The sequence below is a fragment of the Zea mays genome, chromosome 6 (assembly GCF_902167145.1).
Source record: "Zea mays cultivar B73 chromosome 6, Zm-B73-REFERENCE-NAM-5.0, whole genome shotgun sequence".
Lineage (NCBI taxonomy): Eukaryota > Viridiplantae > Streptophyta > Magnoliopsida > Poales > Poaceae > Zea > Zea mays.
Window position 1 is genome coordinate 13,515,124 of NC_050101.1, and position 20,727 is coordinate 13,535,850.

Consider the following 20,727-nt stretch of genomic DNA (forward strand, 5'->3'; position numbering starts at 1 on the left):
GCGTTTTAGAGGCAACGCCAAATGACTGGAGGTTGGCATCGGCTTTTTAGAGGTAGTGCCTAGTGACCGGAGGTCGGCATCGGCTTTTTAGAGGTAATGCCGAGCAACTGAATATGAAATCAGCGTTTTAGAGTCAACGCCGAGTGACTGGATAGTGACGTCGGCATTTTAGAGGTAATGCTGAGCGACTGAATATGAAATCAGCGTTTTAGAGTCAACGCCGAGTGACTGGATGGTGACGTCGGCATTTTAGAGGTAATGCCGAGCGACTGAATATGAAATCAGCGTTTTAGAGTCAACGCCGAGTGATAGCCGGTCGCATGAGTTATTTTGAGGATGATAACCGAGTGATGAGGTGGCGCATCGGCTTTTTGGAAATAACTGCCGGATGACCACGTGGCATGCTGGGGTTTCGGAAATAACCGCCGGGTGATGACTGGGCACTTTTTGAAACGGTATCTGGCTCGAGAATATCCCATAAGAGCTGCGCTTTTAGCCGCCTTTGCTTTCCGTGCCCTAGTTCTTGCATTCCCGCTTCTGAATCCTCTCTGCCATTCGCCTCCTACTCTGTTCGCTGGTGAAAATCGAGATGGCGCCCAAGAGGAAAACTACGAGCTCGTCTGCTGCGGTGATCCCTCCGATCGACCCCAACAGCCAGTTGCCTTTCGCAGGTAACCATATGTCCATCATTTCCGAAGCTGAACTTCTCCACCTCGTATCCATCGGGGTTCTTCCTCCGCGGGAACTCTGTTCTTGGCGGATTTGCCACGGGACTACTGTCCCGACAGAGGATACCCACGAGTCTGTAGTTTACGCTCCTTTTCTTCTCCGCGGCCTCGGCCTTCCCATCTCTCCCTTTTTCCGCGGCCTCCTTGATTTCTACCACATTAACTTGACCCATTTGAACCCTAATTCCATTCTGCAAATCTCCATTTTCGTTCACTTATGCGAAGCCTTTCTTGGCGTGCTGCCGCATTTCGGTTTATGGAAGTATTTGTATCATTGTCGCCCTGGGATGGCCGGGGGACAACATCAGTTGGTCGGAGGTGCCAGTTTGGAGATGCGTCGCGGGCGGAAAACTGAGTATCTTGAGATTCCCCTCAAGGACAGTATTAAGGGGTGGCGTCTAGAGTGGTTCATAGTTGATAATTATGGAAATTCTCTCCCCTCCCGGTCGGGAAGACAGCCAGACGTTCGCACTCCGAGCTGGACCGAGTCTCCCACAGATCAGGAAGTGGCTGAGGCAGGTGTGTTGCTAACTGAAGTTGGACTGCTGAAAGAGAGAGGTCTAACTGCTGAAGCTGTGGTCGCTGACTTTGTTTTCAAGAACATTCAGCCACTGAAAGACAGGGCCTATCCAACATATCTGTATCGAGGGCTAGCCGACTCAACTCGGGTTACCAATAGGAGAATTCCTTCTGTAGACTTGGTAAGCCGACTTGAAATGATCCTCAGGGGTAAGGTGTCAAATGTTGGTGCTCCAGTGGCATACTCGGCCTGGAACCTGCCTCCTCCCAAAGCTTTCACCCTTTTTGTGTCAAATCCGCCTGTGACTGATGGCAATTTGGGCCTTAGAGTGCGACCCTCTGCTGAAGAAGTTAGTACTTTGGTTGCTTCGCTTGGGGAGATTCCTGATGACGAACGACAGGTTCATTTTGAGGTGCCCCTGAACCCTAGTGATGCGGATATAAATGTCGTGCTTGATCTGCTAGCTGAGGATTCCTCCGACGCTGCTCCTACTGGTACGTTGGCAGTGGTGCCCCTTCTAGAGGTTGATACAACTTTGGATGTCCAGAAACATGTCAGTACTCGCCTGAGGCGCCCTAGCCGAACCAGTCAGCCTGAGCCTTCTGCTGATGAGCAAAAGAAGAAAAGAAGACGCCTCCGGCGAGTATCCAGTTTTGATGAGGACGCTGGTACCTCAGTTCCTGCTGCTGAAGAAGTGCCTGCAACTGGCCTTACTGACGCTGACCCCAATGGGTGTACCCAAACTGCTACTGATCCCAATGTGGGTGCTCCATCTGTTGCTGATCCCAATGGGGGTGCTGCTTGTGTTGTCACTATGGAAGATGAGGAGGAAGAAAATGAGGCTCCTTTAACTCGGAAAAACAGTCGGCAGTTCATCGCCAGCGGTGAAAGTAGTGGAGTTCCTTCTCCTGCTTTGTCTGCCCTCATTGGTCTGCAAGAACTGTCCCTGGCCAACTTTGATCAAACTCTTGAGGATATGGTCCCAGAGGACTTGCTATCAGAGCCAGTGGATGATGATGCAACGGAGGCTTGCGCTGCCGTGCCTGATGCTGGGTTGAGGTCATCCCGTGCCTCGTCGACCTTAGAGCGCGATCTCGAGGGTCGGGATGCTGACTTGGATTGTCCTGGTCCCATGGAAGTGGCTGAAGGCCCGTCAACCTTAGAGGTGGTTACTGCGGAGAGTTTGGACCTCAAGAATGGTGCTGACACATGCCCAGCCCCCGAGGATGTCGCCGGGGATGACTTAGCTCGGGTGAAGAGTGTAAGCCACTGCCCAGCACCCGAGGGTGCTGCCGGGGATGATCCGGCTCAAGTGGGCAGTGCCAACTATGACCCAGCCCCCGAGGGTGCCCAAGCAGGGTCTCCTTCCTGCACTTCCAAGGACGTTCACGCGGGATCACCTCCACACTCTGGCTGCATGGTGGTAGCCCAAACTTTGGACCAGGGAGTCGCTTTAGAGGGCAGCGTCCCCGCTGATCGGGCGTTTGGCTCTGTTGAAGGTACTGAGCTGATTACTTCTGGTCCGTTGCAAGCTGCTTCGGGTGGTGGCCTTGCGCCTGGTTATCAGCTGATTTCTCCTGATTTGGGGATCCCTTCGTTCTTTTCCAACCTCCAGGTAATGTGCTGTATTTCAGCTTGTTCTTTATGTTGCATGAACTTTTGTCATTATGTTCATCTGTTCTTCTCATCAGGCTTTGGTGGATGGGATGGCCAGCCAGCTGAGATTGCAGGGTGCTTTCGTCCCAGAAGTGGCTTCGTCTCTTGCGTGTTGGAATCCAGTGTCACTTCATCGTCGTGTATCCGAGTTGGAGGCAACTAACGCCGGTTAGTGCCCTTTTTCTTCTCTTCGCCTTTGTTGTGGACTGTTTTACCTTCTGACCTCGTTTTGTTTGATTACCTCTTGCTAGGAATGACTCGGCAGATTGCAATTCTTGAGGAAAAACATTCCCGAGATCAGGCTGAAATGGTTCAACGGTGCGCTGACTTCGAGGAGAAGTACTCTCAAAGCCAAACTGAACTAAATCAAGTCTCCGCTGCCTTGGATGACGCCAATGCCCTGAGTTCTTCTCTTCATGCTCGGCTTGACTCTGAAAAGGTAACTTACAAAACTGTGCCTTGCCTTGCTATGCTCTTATTACTTGCTTGGTTTCTGAAGGAGTTTGTAACACCCCAGGTGTTACTCAGGGTGTCCACCCCAGGGTTACCCCCCCTTGTTAGCCCATTATCACATGAAGTTTTGTGTGGGCAAAGTACCTCAAACTTTGAATTCAAGGTCCTAACCAAGTGCAAACTATCTTGGATGTCATGCCCTAGCTTGTCATGCACATCTAAATGGGGATTTTTCCAAAACCCTAAAGCAAACCCCCCATGGGCAATGGGAACCCTAATTGAAGCCATGATCAAAAGATCATGTAAACCTTATGATCATGGTTTGGGCCAAATATAAAAGTTGTACTATACTTAATAACCTACAATTAATAGTAAGGAAGTACCCTCAAAAAGTTTTCAGAAAAGCCCTAAAAAGTTCACCTAAGGTTTAGCACAAGGGAGAATTCAGTTTTTGCCTAAGTACAAAAACTAACCCTTGCACAAAGACTCCACATGTTCACCTTAATCCAATCTTCAAAACCCTTCGACCCAATTGACAAAATGGCGCCAAATTAACCCTAGAACACCCTGGAAAGAGATGACACCTACCCTAGGACGCTAGACACGACTTGACACCACTTTTGTCTCGGTTCGGGCCTAGCTGACACAGCAAACTTCTCCCCTCTCTATCTCCCTACCCCGACCATATCTCGACTTGGAACTCACAGCAAAAAGATAGGATTTGGAGCAGAGAAGCGACCGTACACAGTGACTTTGCCAAGATACGCACGCTATGGCGCTCTAATCCGCCGTTGAACCATGGCAGAAGCAAGCTTCCACGTGTTCGACGCGAGCTGACATCCGGGGGCGCGCTCAGAGCACGCCCGTGCGCGAACCCCCGCGCGCCCACGGCCGCCCATGACCACGCCCGCGCCACGGCTATAAAGCCCGCCCCAGTGCTTGGCTGCCTTCCCCGTTGCCTCCTCCGTACCTCGCCGGACTTACCCGAGCCAGCCATTAGCTCCGGCGACCTCCCCGCGACCCGCCAGTGCCGCCCGAGAGCAACCACCGTGGCCAGCCCCTCTCCCGTCCTCCTCCGTTCGATCCCAGCCCCCAGATAGCTTCCTGGTGAGGCCGTGAGGCTTACTCAAGCTTGACCCGTGGACCCGCGTCACCGGAATAGCTCAATCGTGCTCACCGGAGTTCAAGAACCCACCGACGCACGTGGGCCGGGTAAGCCCCTGCACCGTTTTCCAATTCGTTGCGTGCATGGCCTCTACATCACCCCGTGAATCTCCCCGTGCACCTTAATTGAACTATACCGCCGTGTTTTGGCCGGAGCAGGAGCCGCCGACGACCCCCGCCGCCTGTGTTCGTGGCCAGGGTAGCTCCGACCACCTCCGACGCCGACCCGCACACCGGCGTGACCGTCGCGACCTCCCGGACGTCACTGACCACCCCGCCGGAGCTCTACTGCCGCCGGTAAGCCCCACCGCCGTAATCTATGCCGCGGGTACTGTTTAAGCCGGTCAGGGAGCGCGGGTTAGATTTCAGTTAAGTCCAGGGGGCTTTGCGCAATGTCAGTGACCCAAGCCAATAGTGGACCGAGGGCTGTTCTGTGAGAAAAGAAAGAGATAAACCCCAGGGGCCTCAGCGTAACTTGTTTTCTTTTTCCATTTTCGAATTTATTTTTCTTTTGATATAACAGGTAGCTAAATAAATGCATAACTTGATGAATAATCATCCAAAAATGTTCAAACCAGTTTTGCTAGATTCTGGAAATTATGAACTATCAGATAAAAATAATAGAACCCATGGTTTCTGTATTTCTTTCTGAAGTTTTGAATTAAATAAGAAAACTACTCAAAACTCAATATTAGGAGGAAAAATAGGAATAATGTTTGACCAAGGTTAGAAAAATTTTGAGAAGTTTGTATCTACCTACTAAACCAAATAAAAAAATGTTAAACCTCTCTATCCACTTCATTAAGTTAGTTTTTACCCCTTATTTCCAAATATGCTTAAGGGTAAGAAAAATAGAAAATGTACTTTAAACAAAGAACCAGAGAGTACCTCTATTTTTGTTAAGATACTTATTCAATATAGTTCACTGGAAAAATATATCATACCCTGTTTTAGTATAAAACAAGTAGGATCCCTTTTGTTTTAATAAAACAAGTGAAACTTAGAAAAACCCTACAAAAATGACCCCAAGGTAAAAACACCCCCACCCTTGGGATAACAAATGTTTTATTAAGGAGAATTTGGGAAAAATAGGAAATCTGCTGTTTGACATTTTTCAAATAATAATGTAGTAGAAAGAGCCTTTTTGACCCTAAATTTGAGAAAATCATAACTAAATAACCACCCCTTAGTTTTCTGTGATTTTTAACACAGAGACCTATTATTGCTGTGGGATGCCAGCAAAAATAAACTTTAGGACAGAACCTACCCCTAACTAAGAGGTGTAGTGTAAAGTGGCCCATTTTGCCTAACTTTTGTTATTTTTGTTTAAAGCCTAGCTTTTGTACTTTAAGCCTCAAATTCTTAAAACAAGCTAGAGTAAAAAGTGACAACCCACTGTAATTTTTACAGAATTTTTGGAAATTTTTAAAACACTGTCGTAGTTCAAACCTACACTAGAAACCCTAAATGGAAATTAAAGAAAGGAAAATGAATAATGGAAATTAATGTCATCCTAAAACCTTTATAAATTGTCCACTGAAATCTATAAAGACAATACCAATCCACTATGTTATCCTCACTGAAAACCCAAGCCTAAGGAGTATTAAGCCTAACCCACTGGAAGCCCCGCATGACTAAGAAAACCCTAAGTTACTTCTTAACTTAGTTCTCTTCCGCATAATATTATTAAATCCTGCATAATCATGACATACATGTTCATTGCATTTCGGTAGACTGTAATCTTGCTGACGGAGAGTACATCCTCGTGCCGGAGCAAGGAGCTGCTCAGGAGGTAGCCCCAGATCCAGCACCCGAGCCTGCTCCAGAGGACCTGCCAGCCACTGCTTTGGAAGGCAAGCCCCGGTTTTATGCATAACCTGTTATTTATGCTATTTTACTTCACTTAATGATTGTAGGATTGATTGTGCACTTAGGTGTAGGAATTGTTTGAAACCCTAGTTGCATGATCTCAGGAATCCTTTTGAGATGAATACTAGTATGACAGGTCGAGTAGTTGCTTTATTTAATTAGGATCTCGGTAGAAGACGAGTGATTTTTCTAGCACTCGCGCGAGATCAGGAAATTGATTGTACACACTTTCACACTGTCATGATACTAGTTGATGGACAACAATCCATGGGGATTGGTTGTTCACGAGATGGAAAATAGAATAAGGATTAACGTGCGGATACCTGTGTCAAGCGTTTGAACGTACTAAACACATACCGAGAAATATGGTAAATCGGTAAGCCTAGTACCTGAGTGAACCTGCCCGCAGATTGCCCTCCTCACGCGACCTGAGACGAGGTCTCCCATTCCGGTTATGGTGGGTACAAGTGCGGTCACTGCACGACGGCCAGTCGGGGTCAGTGAGGCATTGTACGCCAAGGCGGTGAGCCCCTTTCTGTTGCCAGGGAATCGATGGGGACAGTTGATATGTGTGGGGACGGAGTGCCCCTGCATGTCGTGTGTTTAGGTTTACCTTGCAAGGATAAAAACTCGATTCGAATCGTCTGCTTCTCGCAGCTAATGAGACTGCTTGATCCATTGTACTGCATTGAGTAATAAGTGGAAGTATGATGAGTTGAGATAAGATGTTGATTGTTAATAATGCTTGCTACCATGTATGAGTAGATAGTCCACTTTTAGCCTTAAGAGAGTCACACTTAACTTGACTAAGTTAAAATCTTGATTTAGAAACTCAGCTAGTGCTTTTGGCAACCAAACCCCACAGCCAAACAACTGCATGTCTAGAGGTAGAGGAGTAGACTCCTCACACCGGGTAAGTCTAGCTGAGTATTAGTATACTCAGCCTTGCTTGTGGCATAATTTTTACAGGTTCTCTAGAGGAGATGGTTGCTGGGATAACTTGGCCGTCCACCTTGCCACCGGGTTGGACTGTCGAGTGGGACCCTGCCTCGGCTGAGGAGGAGCATGAGGAGTGATGGGACAGACTTCCCCATCTCTCTATTTATTTACCATTAGTTTATTTCCGCTGCACTTCGAACAATGATGGTTACTTTTGCCAAAAAAAAACTCCGATGATGATGATGATGTAATAATTTAATACTCTGATATGTATGGTTTTATGCTTTATTGTATTTGCTCTGTGACTCACCTTCGAGTGAGATTGTGGTACTTGATCCTGTCAGTGGGCGTGTCGGACTAGATCCGAGGGATTGACGGGTTATTCCCATTTAAGTGTGGTCTAGCCTCTAAGGCGGGGCTTAGGCACTTAAGTTGGAATAATTCGGGCAGTTCCGCCACAGCTGGTATCGGAGCTTGTACCACCACAGAGGAATCAGTAAAATGTAAATACCATCAATTTTCCAAGTAAAACTTGATAGAAACAATGTTGGATAGATAGTAGGACGAGCAGGATAGACCTAGGACGTGAAGCCTTAGGATGATAGAAGGGTAGCTAGGTGGCTAAGTAACTAGGCCCTACAGGCCACTTTTACAGGATGGGAGTTCCTCCCTATTCCTTTTTATCTTGTTGTGAGGTCGTTCAGGACGAGCATGCATGCATTCATAACTAAGCAAATGGATAACTGAGTAAAGAACTTAAAAACAAGATAACAGCCAACTAAGTCTCCAGTGCCTTTTCATTTAACTAGAGAAGGGCTGAGTTTTATTTTTCTTGGTTCTTTTTTTATAATTTTTTTTACTTACGCTTAACCGTACACAGATGACTTCCCACGGATTCTCCGGTGACGGAAATGCACTGACCCACACTGACGGACTTGCACGAGAGGGCTTTCCCCGCATTTTGTGGGAGGTACTTCAGGGGGCCGGATACGCGACACCCCCTCAGTACGCGGTGCAGCAGTTCGAGAAGCACCGAGTGCCTCGCTGTAGGGTGAGGATGACTCTGGAGCCTCATCCCCTGCAGCCAGGCTGGCGCTCTTTGGACTCCGAGTCTTTCGGGTACCGAGCAGAGGACACGATCGAGGCGATCGCTCTGCATGGATTGACTACCTTCTGCGGATTCCATCCTTTGGAGCTGGCCACCCACCCTATTGGCTTGTTCCCCGCTGAGAGGGAGGACGACCCAATGTGGAAGGATCGGGTGGAGCATGCCAAGGATATCTGGGCCATCTATCCAGGACAGACCGCACACTTGACCGTACGGTGCATGAATGCTCTGTACCGTCTGCAGGTGATGCGCGGTGAGGCGATGTCCCACCTGATGGCACTACTGGAAGCAACAAAGATTACATTGGACAACAGAGAGGAACTTGTGGTTGACTTGTCCCAAGAAATGGTGGAGAAAGACTTGCAGGTGGAGCAGCTATCCACTGATATTCAGGAGTTGGGGGAGCTGGTGGGCACTAGGGAGAACACCATTGAGGTCCTAGAGGATCAGCTCATTAACACTCAGCAGCAGCTTGCTGAGGCTAACGAGCACCTGGACATGCATCACCAGGAGATCCAGGACCAAGAGGCAAACGAGGACGTCGACATTGAGGGAGGAGATGAGCCTGCCTCCAGTGTGGACACTGTTGGCTCGGGAAGACCACCTTCCCCCGAGTCGAGTGTTGCGTCGTTCGCTCACTAGGTGTTCAGGATAGGCTTAGAAGTTGGATAGTCGGACTCCTCGCAGCTAGCTTAGCTTTTGCACCCTTGGGGTACTAGGCTAGATAGAGTTGAGTCATTTTGGAACAAATCGATGTAATCGTGTTAAACTCTCTTGGGAGCTTGTTTGATGGATGCTGTTATCAGTTTAAATTTGGAAGGAAGAATTTGTGCCTCTTTAAAATCCCTTTTGTTGAAGTCGGAGTCTATCATGCTGTTTTAACTTTTTCTCCGTGATAAAATCTTGAACTTGGAACTGTGGTGTTAAGTATGTATGTGGTTTTTCAGATGGCCGGGAGGCAGCGTCGTGGCCAGAACGAGCGCGTTCCTCCACCGCCGCCACCACCTCCCACTCTGCAGGAGCTCATGGCTCAGCAGAATGAGATCCTGAGGCAGCTGGCTCAACGTCAGCCACCACCTCAGCATTATGGTGGTGGAGACCACCAGCGTCACCCCGCGGCGGCTACATACCAGGAATTCCTTAGCACCCAGCCTCCATTGTTCACAAGGGCGGAGGACCCGCTTGATGCAGATGTATGGTTACGAGTGGTGGAATCCAAATTCCCACTGCTCCATGGAGTTTGTTCAGAGGTCACCAAAGTCAGGTTCGCCACCCAGCAGCTTCGCGGACCTGCAAGGACTTGGTGGGATCATTTTCTTGCTATGCAGCCAGAGGACCGAGAGGTGGAGTGGAGGGAGTTCAAGGCAGCTTTTAGAGGACACCATATACCAGCCGGGATCATGGACAGGAAGCTCAATGAGTTTTTGGCACTCACTCAGGGCAACAGGACAGTGTTGCAGTATGCCCAGGCCTTTAATGACTTGTGCCAGTATGCGGGATATCATGCAGATACAGATGAGAAGAAGAGAGACAGGTTCAGAAGGGGGCTCAGCACTAAGCTCCGTGATCGTCTCAACACCGTCAGGGCCAACAGCTACAATGAGTTGGTCAACATGGCCATCTCCCAAGAGGACTGTATTACAGCTAGACAGGCAGAGAAGAAGAGGAAGACCCCTGTGGCAGGACCCTCGGCTCAGCCACAGCGCTTCAGGATTGTGTCCGACACCCAGGGCAGGGGACCCCAGCAGCAGCAAGGGCGATGGGTGATCCGACCGCAGCAGCAGCAGCAGGCCCCCAACCGCACCCAATTTCCCGCTCAGAGGAGCAATCAGCAGCAGCAGCAGTACCGCCAGGCCAATGACAACAGATGCTTCACATGTGGCAACACTGGGCATTATGCCAAGAATTGCCCCAGGAACCAGCAGAGGCAGGGGCAGAATGTCAATCAGAACCAAGGCAAGAGACAGAAGGTGCAAGTGAGGCAAGGCAGGCTGAACTTCACCACCATGGCTGATATTCCAGAGGGAGCACCCGTCATGACTGGTATCTTTACAGTTTTAAATTTTCCCGCTATTGTTCTTTTTGATTCCGGTGCTTCACATAGTTTTATCAGTGCCAAGTTTAGTGCCAAATGCCAGTTGCCCTTCCACCATACCGATGGGGGCATTACAATTTCAACGCCAGGAGGTAGAGTTGCCACTTATCAAATCAACAGGCAAGTGCCTATAAAATTTGGTAGTCTGGTGATTAGAACCACCCTTCTCATTTTAGGATTGGATAGCGTGGATATTATTTTGGGAGCTGACTGGTTGACCAGGCATCAGGCAGTATTGGACATTGCAGCCAGAGCCATTGAAATTCATTCCCCTGCTTATGGCGAGACTGTTTTGTATTTACCCGACCAGGGTTGTACCCGATCTTGTGCCTTTGTTATGATAGAATCCCCGGTGGAAAAGATCCCAGTGGTCTGCGACTACCCAGATGTTTTCCCAGATGAATTGCCAGGGATGCCACCTGACCGAGATATTGAGTTTGCCATCGAATTGCAACCCGGGACTGCTCCTATCTCTAAGAGACCTTATAGGATGCCTCCCGCGGAATTGGCAGAATTGAAGAAACAATTGCAAGAATTGTTGGACAAGGGGTTTATTCGCCCAAGCACTTCACCATGGGGATGTCCAGCTTTATTTGTGAAGAAAAAGGATGAGAGTTTGAGAATGTGTGTTGACTACCGCCCTCTCAATGCGGTGACTATCAAGAACAAATACCCACTGCCCCGCATTGATGTTCTGTTTGATCAGTTGGTAGGAGCCAAGGTATTCTCCAAGATAGACCTTCGCTCAGGTTACCATCAAATCAAGATCCGTGCCAGCGATATTCCCAAGACGGCCTTTTCTACCAGATATGGGCTGTATGAGTTTTTGGTAATGTCTTTCGGGCTGACCAATGCCCCGGCTTATTTCATGTACTTGATGAACTCAGTATTTATGCCAGAGTTAGACAAGTTCGTGGTCGTTTTCATTGATGACATTCTGGTTTATTCCAAGAATGAAGCCGAGCACACCAAACATTTGCATACTGTACTTCAGAGACTGCGTGACCATCAGTTGTATGCTAAGTTGTCTAAATGTGAGTTCTGGCTGAAGGAAATCAAATTCTTGGGTCACACAATTTCTCAGGATGGGGTATCAGTTGATCCTGAGAAGGTGCAAGAGGTAATGGATTGGAAACCCCCGACTACAGTAAGGCAGATTCGAAGTTTTCTGGGTTTGGCAGGGTATTATCAACGATTTATTCCGGATTTCTCCAGGATTGCCAAACCAATGACTGAACTATTGAAGAAAGGAGTCAAGTATGAGTGGAGCCAAAAGTGTGAAGATGCTTTTCATACCTTGAGGCAGCATTTGACAACAGCCCCAGTGCTGGCTCAACCTGACAACACCAAGCCATTTGAAGTTTATTGTGATGCTTCTGGTACAGGATTGGGGTGTGTCTTGATGCAAGAGAACAGAGTGATTGCTTATGCTTCCCGAGCACTCAGGCCCCATGAGCAGAACTACCCTACCCATGATCTAGAATTGGCAGCTGTGGTTCATGCTCTTAAATTATGGAGACACTACCTGATGGGAGCTCACTGTAACATCTACACCGATCATAAGAGTCTCAAATACATCTTCACTCAAGCAGATCTGAACATGAGGCAAAGGAGATGGTTGGAGTTAATCAAGGACTATGATTTGGAGGTGCATTACCACCCAGGGAAGGCCAATGTTGTGGCAGATGCCTTGAGCAGAAAGGCCCAATGCAATTGTGTGAGCATGGATGTGGGAGTTACCACCCTGTGTGATGAGTTGTGCAAGCTAAACCTGGAAGTTGTTTCTTCGGGTAACCTAAGCTATATCTCGGTGGAGCCCACATTGCAAGAGCAGATAGTCAGGGCACAGGTTGAGGATAAGGGTGTTCAGGTTATCAAGGATATGATCAAGCAAAAGGCAGAAAAATACAAGTGTTTCCGACAGGACAGCAAGGGAATTCTATGGTTTGGAGATAGATTAGTTGTTCCCAAGGACCCTGTGTTAGAAATATGCCCTAGAGATAATCATAGAGATGAGCATATTTCTTTGTATCCATGATATATATATTGCTTAATTGAATATCCATGGAAGGCACCTTGTATTGATTAACAATTATGTGAATTGTTTGTGAGATTCTTTACTTATATGGTTATTCTAAATGATGTCCCTAGTCAGAGTCGATGACTAGCACATGTATTAGTTGATGACTACATTTCACAAGTCATGAACATGGAGATGTTAAACTAATAATGTGGGCGCATGTATGACATGAGGCTGGACTGACCCAACGTGAGATATTGTAATATAGTTCTCTTCTTGCAACATGAATACTGTATCCTTAGACCTGAGATTGTCGCATGTTCTCAAGATGTGAATTGACTTACTTAGGGACTATCAAACGCTATCCCGTAACTGGGTAGTTATAAAGGTAGTTTTGGGTTTGTCAGGAAGCATGCTGTGAGGCATGGTCAGTCAAGATGGAATTTGTCCCTCTCTTTGTGAGAGAGATATCTCTGGGCCCCTCGAGTGATTGGATCAAGAAATGCATGGCCGTGCTAGGGTTAAGAGTTAACCATTGAAAGGATTCCAATTCACAGTATCGAGAAAGAGAGGTCAGCTTAGAGCCAGACCAAATATCGTGAGACAAAGGGAACAGCATGTACGTAATGTCGCAATGGTTCGTCTGATATGATCTTTACGTACACATAGGAGTTGACATGTCTTGCTAGAGGCCGCTGTCAATTATTGGGCCAAGTAAGAGTACTCGGGCCATGTCTATTTGTACGTGAACCTATAGGGTCACACACTTAAGGGGAAGGAAGCCTAATTCGGATTAGATCCGAAATTAGACTGGGCTTTAGGGTTAATGATGGGCCTCGGCGTCAGAAGCCCACCATAACGCCTATATAATGAGGGGCGGGGGCGCGGTTAAGAGATAACCTAGTTCGCCACCAGCGAACTAACAGCCGCCGCCCACCTCTCGCCCTCGCCAAGCCGCCGTCGCGAACCTAGCAGTTCGGTACGCGGCGCTTCCTCCCTGTACGTGTGGATACCTCGGAGGTGCTGCATCTGGAGCACTTGGACGAACCGTGCGAGGACGTGAAGGACGCCGGCGACTGCACGGCACTGCTCGACGCGTTCGTCTACATCGAGACGTCTTCCGCTGCTCTGCGCGTCTAGTGGTAATTCCATGACCTATAACCGCAGTAGTTCTTGGTATTATGGGGTTGAAAATTTTGTTTTGCGCTAGTGTAGCCTCCCCGTAATCCTACAGTGGTATCAAAGGGGGTTCTGCGTAAGTTTTAGGTCTGGATCTAGGTTCATGTGATGGATCTACTTGATGCACGGTTTGATTAGATCAATTGGTAATAAAGGGTTGAAGTAGATTACATCGGATATGACCAGAGAGATCAGTTCGTCCTTCTCTGTTGTATGCGCGACTTGCCCCTACCGACTGGAATCACCATCGGGGCTAACTGCGTACACAACCAGCAGATTGACGTAACAGATCGACGTCATGAGTGTAACCTGTTTTTGCAGGACATGTGATCGGTATGGCTATTATGTGTATGTGATGCATGTTAATAAATTATTCATGACCTGCGTGTCGTGACCAGGGCAATACGGCTGGAGCCACATGTATTGTCCAAATTTAATGTAATGACCTGCGTGTCAACATGTGATGATCCAAAGCGTATATGTAATTTGTTTACCAGCATACGTTAGATAGGTCTTGAAGGACTCATCACCTGGAGGATGGCATACCTATATCATGGAGATGGAGATCATCGTGATGGACAGATTATTGGAGATGGAGATCACCATGTGAAAACAAGCCATACCGAATCACAACTGTTGTGTGAATGCCATTCTTATTGTTCTACTTGTTTATATTGCATATAATTCCTTGCGTGCGATGTTATAAGTAGGACGATCCCTCATAAATGTTTAAGTTTTAATGCCTCTCCAAACCTTGCACTATCATAAGTCTTGTACAATTGGTGGTGGGTCTATGAAATTAGGGTGCCACCAGTTTTCCTTGACTAGATAGGTTTGTATCGGATACGAACTGCAGAAAGGGTTGGTTAACTTAAACAAAGTCAGCTTAATGGTTAAGGACTTTGAGGCATAAGGTTGGGAGCCGAGACATAGAGATGTCACCCAACAACAGGAGTCATATATATGATATGATTAGCAAGGAGTTGCTTACCGATCTACCTTGTCTTCTAGCGGTGATGCTAAAGCTCACTAGTAGACTTGTTAGTTGTGGGTTCTGAATCACTAAGTATCAATCGAGGGATATTGATTTTAGTGGGAGTAGACTATTAAATGTTTAATATGATTTACTCTGTCATGGATATTTTGTCTTAGTATTTTGCATTATTTTGTTGTAGATAAATGGCACCTAGCACACCAACATTTACTTTGCGATCAATTCTTGAAAAGGATAAGTTAAATGGAACAAACTATACGGATTGGATCCGTAACCTGAGAATTGTTCTCAGGGCTGAAAAAAAGGAAGACGTTCTAGACACCCCACTGCCAGAGGATCCTGGTGAAAATGCAACTGCTGCAGCTAAAACCGCTTACAAGAAAGCAATGGATACTAATCTTGAAGTGAGTTGCCTAATGCTTGCTTGCATGGAGCCTGAGCTGCAGATGCAGTTTGAGACAAACCATGAGGTGCACGATATGATCGTGGCGCTCAAGGATATGTTCCAGACTCAGGCTAGGACTGAAAGGTTCAATGTGTCCAAAGCCTTTCTGGAATGCAAGCTAGCAGAAGGCGCAGCAGTTGGGCCACACGTAATCAAAATGGTTGGTTACAGTCAGAGGTTGGAGAAGCTAGGCTTCCCAATAAGCCAAGAGTTGGCCACTGACTTCATTTTGGCATCTCTTCCGCCCAGCTATGGAAACTTCATCACGAACTACCATATGCATGGGGCGGAGAGGGGCCTCAATGAACTATGTGGCATGCTGAAAACTACAGAGGGGGACATAAAGAAAAGTGCTGGCAGCAGCGGCCATGTGATGGCGGTCCAAAACAAACCCAACTTTAAGAAGAAGGGCAAGGCAAAGGATACAGTATCCAAGCCAAATCCCAAGGCTGGACCAGCTGCAGATGCAGAGTGCTTTTATTGCAAAGAACTTGGTCACTGGAAAAGGAATTGCAAGCAGTACTTGGCCTCTATTAAGGATCGCGGCGGTAAGGGTACAGCCGCAGCAGGTACACTTGCTATTCACATTACAGAAATTTTTCTTGCTGATTCTTATATTAATTCTTGGGTATTTGATACCGGATCGGTTGCCCATATTTGCAATTCGATGCAGGGAATGATAAGAAGTAGAAGCGTGAAAAGAGGAGAAGTTGATTTCCGGGTAGGCAATAATGCAAGAGTTGCTGCGTTGACCGTCGGGACGATGCAACTCCACCTCCCATCAGGATTTATTTTGGAGTTAAATAATTGTTATCTAGTTCCTAGTATGAGTCGAAACATTATGTCTCCTTCATGTTTGATGAAGGATGGTTATTCATTTGCGAGTGAAAACAATGGTTGTGTGATCTCTAAAAATGGCATGTTTGTGGCTTTTGCATCCATTATGAATGGGTTATTCATTTTAAATCTTGATGATGCACCTATCTGTAATATTAGTGCTAAAAGGCCTCGGCCTAATGATTTAAGTCCTACCTACATGTGGCACTGTCGTTTGGGTCATATAAGTGAGAATCGCATGAAGAAGCTTCATTCTGATGGGCTTTTAACTTCGTTTGATTTTGAATCATACGAGACATGTGAAGCTTGCTTACTTGGTAAGATGACCAAGGCGCCTTTCACGGGTTTACCGGAGAGGACATTAGATTTATTGGAACTCATACATACTGATGTGTGCGGACCAATGAGTACGACAGCTAGAGGAGGATTCCAATACTTCATAACCTTCACTGATGATTTTAGTAGATATGGGTATGTCTACTTAATGAAACACAAGTCTGAATCCTTAGAAAAGTTCAAGGAGTTTCAGAATGAAGTCGAAAATCAGCGTGGCAAGAAAATTAAAGCACTGCGATCAGATCGTGGTGGTGAATATTTGAGTCATGAGTTTAGCAATCATCTAAAGAGTTGTGGAATTGTTCCACAGCTTACGCCGCCTGGAACGCCTCAGAGGAATGGCGTGTTTGAGCGACGTAATCGGACTTTATTGGATATGGTTCGATCAATGATGAGCCAGTCGGACCTACCTTTGTCGTTTTGGGGATACGCTCTAGAAACAGCAGCTTTCACACTAAATAGGGTACCGTCTAAGTCCGTAGTTAAGACACCATATGAGATGTGGACTGGGAAGACTCCCAGTTTGTCTTTTCTGAAGATTTGGGGTTGTGAGGTTTACGTCAAGCGACTACAGTCGGATAAACTCACTCCAAAATCGGACAAGTGCATGTTCGTGGGATATCCAAAGGAAACTTTAGGATATTACTTTTACCAGCGGTCAGAGGGCAAAGTGTTTGTCGCCCGGAACGGTGTGTTCTTAGAGAAAGAGTTTCTCAAAAGAGAGAAAAGTAAACAAAAGGTGTATCTTGAAGAAGTTCAGGATGAGCCAGTAGGACAAGATTCAACAAGTGATGCTAATGTAGCAGAACAAGTTGAGACGTCTATGGCAAGAGAATCACCACCACAACCACGAAGGTCAGCAAGGCTTCGCGAGGCACGAGGAGAAGTGCTATTGTTGGGCAATGGGGAAGTGTTGTTGTTAGACAACGACGAACCTGCAACATATTCAGAAGCGATGATGGACCCAGATTCCGAGAAATGGCATGTCGCCATGAGATCCGAGATAGATTCCATGGGAGAAAATCAAGTTTGGAACTTGGTTGACCCGCCTGATGGTGTTAGACCTATATAATGCAAATGGATCTATAAGAAGAAGAAAGACATGGATGGAAATGTTCACATCTATAAGGCTCGACTTGTTGCAAAGGGTTTTCGACAAGTTCAAGGAGTTGACTATGACGAGACATTCTCGCCAGTAGCGATGCTTAAATCTATTCGGATCATTCTAGCTATTGCCGCATATTTCGATTATGAGATTTGGCAGATGGATGTCAAAACAGCTTTCCTTAATGGAAACCTAGATGAGGACGTGTATATGATACAGCCCGAGGGTTTTGTCGATCCGATCAATGCTGGAAAGATATGCAAACTTCAGAAATCCATTTATGGGTTGAAGCAAGCATCTCGGAGTTGGAACATTCGTTTTGATGAAGTGATCAAAGGGCTTGGTTTTCATCAGAATGAAGAAGAAGCTTGTGTTTACAAGAAGGAAAGTGGGAGCGCTGTTGTATTTCTGATCTTGTATGTGGATGACATATTATTGATTGGGAATGACATTCCTATGCTGGAGTCCGTCAAGGCTTCACTGAAAAAGAGTTTTTCTATGAAGGACTTAGGGGAAGCAGCATATATTTTGGGCATAAGGATCTATAGAGATAGGTCGAAGAGGCTTATAGGATTAAGTCAAGATACGTACATTGACAAGGTTTTGAAACGGTTCAACATGGAACAGTCCAAGAAAGGTTTCATACCTATGTCACATGGTAAACACCTTAGCCAGATGCAATGTCCTGCGACGGCTAATGAGCGGGAGCGCATGAGTAAGGTACCATACGCCTCAGCGATTGGATCAATCATGTATGCCATGATAAGTACACGCCCAGATGTTTCATACGCTATAAGTGCTACGAGTAGATACCAGGCTGATCCAGGTGAGGATCACTGGACAGCGGTAAAAGGCATTCTTAAGTACTTGAGAAGGACTAAAGATATGTTCCTGGTATATGGGGGTAAGGAGGAGCTCATTGTAACTGGTTACACCGATGCTAGCTTCCAAACTGACCCAGACGAGTTAAAATCGCAATCAGGTTTTGTGTTCACAATAAATGGTGGTGCTGTTAGTTGGAAGAGTTCCAAACAGGAGACTGTGACTGATTCTACAACAGAAGCCGAGTACATTGCAGCTTCTGAATCTGCGAAGGAAGGTGTTTGGATAAGAAAGTTCCTCATCGAGCTTGGTGTGTTTCCTAATGCATCTAGCCCATTGAACCTCTACTGTGACAACAATGGGGCTATTGCGCAAGCTAAGGAGCCAAGGAACCACCAGAAAAACAAACACGTACTGCGGAAGTTTCACCTCATACGGGAATTCATTAGGCGGGGTGAGATAAAGATATGCAAAATACATACGGATTTGAATGTTGCTGATCCTTTGACAAAACCTCTTCCACAACCTAAGCATGAGGCACACGTGAGATCTATGGGTATTAGATATCTTCTAGATTAACTCTAGTGCAAGTGGGAGACTGTTAGAAATATGCCCTAGAGATAATCATAGAGATGAGCATATTTCTTTGTATCCATGATATATATATTGCTTAATTGAATATCCATGGAAGGCACCTTGTATTGATTAACAATTATGTGAATTGTTTGTGAGATTCTTTACTTATATGGTTATTCTAAATGATGTCCCTAGTCAGAGTCGATGACTAGCACATGTATTAGTTGATGACTACATTTCACAAGTCATGAACATGGAGATGTTAAACTAATAATGTGGGCGCATGTATGACATGAGGCTGGACTGACCCAACGTGAGATATTGTAATATAGTTCTCTTCTTGCAACATGAATACTGTATCCTTAGACCTGAGATTGTCGCATGTTCTCAAGATGTGAATTGACTTACTTAGGGACTATCAAACGCTATCCCGTAACTGGGTAGTTATAAAGGTAGTTTTGGGTTTGTCAGGAAGCATGCTGTGAGGCATGGTCAGTCAAGATGGAATTTGTCCCTCTCTTTGTGAGAGAGATATCTCTGGGCCCCTCGAGTGATTGGATCAAGAAATGCATGGCCGTGCTAGGGTTAAGAGTTAACCATTGAAAGGATTCCAATTCACAGTATCGAGAAAGAGAGGTCAGCTTAGAGCCAGACCAAATATCGTGAGACAAAGGGAACAGCATGTACGTAATGTCGCAATGGTTCGTCTGATATGATCTTTACGTACACATAGGAGTTGACATGTCTTGCTAGAGGCCGCTGTCAATTATTGGGCCAAGTAAGAGTACTCGGGCCATGTCTATTTGTACGTGAACCTATAGGGTCACACACTTAAGGGGAAGGAAGCCTAATTCGGATTAGATCCGAAATTAGACTGGGCTTTAGGGTTAATGATGGGCCTCGGCGTCAGAAGCCCACCATAACGCCTATATAATGAGGGGCGGGGGCGCGGTTAAGAGATAACCTAGTTCGCCACCAGCGAACTAACAGCCGCCGCCCACCTCTCGCCCTCGCCAAGCCGCCGTCGCGAACCTAGCAGTTCGGTACGCGGCGCTTCCTCCCTGTACGTGTGGATACCTCGGAGGTGCTGCATCTGGAGCACTTGGACGAACCGTGCGAGGACGTGAAGGACGCCGGCGACTGCACGGCACTGCTCGACGCGTTCGTCTACATCGAGACGTCTTCTGCTGCTCTGCGCGTCTAGTGGTAATTCCATGACCTATAACCGCAGTAGTTCTTGGTATTATGGGGTTGAAAATTTTGTTTTGCGCTAGTGTAGCCTCCCCGTAATCCTACACCCTGAGCTCAGAAAGCAAATACTGGATGAAGCTCACCTTTCAAAATTCTCCATGCACCCTGGTAGCAACAAGATGTATCATGATCTCAGATCTCTATATTGGTGGACTAGAATGAAAAGAGAGATTGCCAAGTACATATCTGAATGTGACACCTGCCAGAGAATTAAAGCCAGTCACTTGAAGGCAGCAGGCCCTTTGCAACCCCTTCCCATACCATCTTGGAAATGGGAGGACATTTGCATGGACTTCATAGTGGGATTACCCAATACCTCCAGGCACCATGATTCTATTTGGGTTATCGTGGACAGGTTGACCAAGACTGCTCATTTCTTGCCAGTGCACACCACCCACAACACAGAGAAGTACGCTGAAATTTATGTTGATCAGATAGTAAGATTGCATGGTATTCCAAAGACCATTATATCTGACAGAGGAGCACTGTTTGTGGCCCGCTTTTGGGAGAAACTGCAAGAATCACTTGGGACCCAAGTAATCCAAAGCTCAGCATATCACCCTCAAACGGATGGCCAGACCGAAAGGGTGAATCAGATTTTGGAAGACATGTTGCGAGCATGTGCACTAC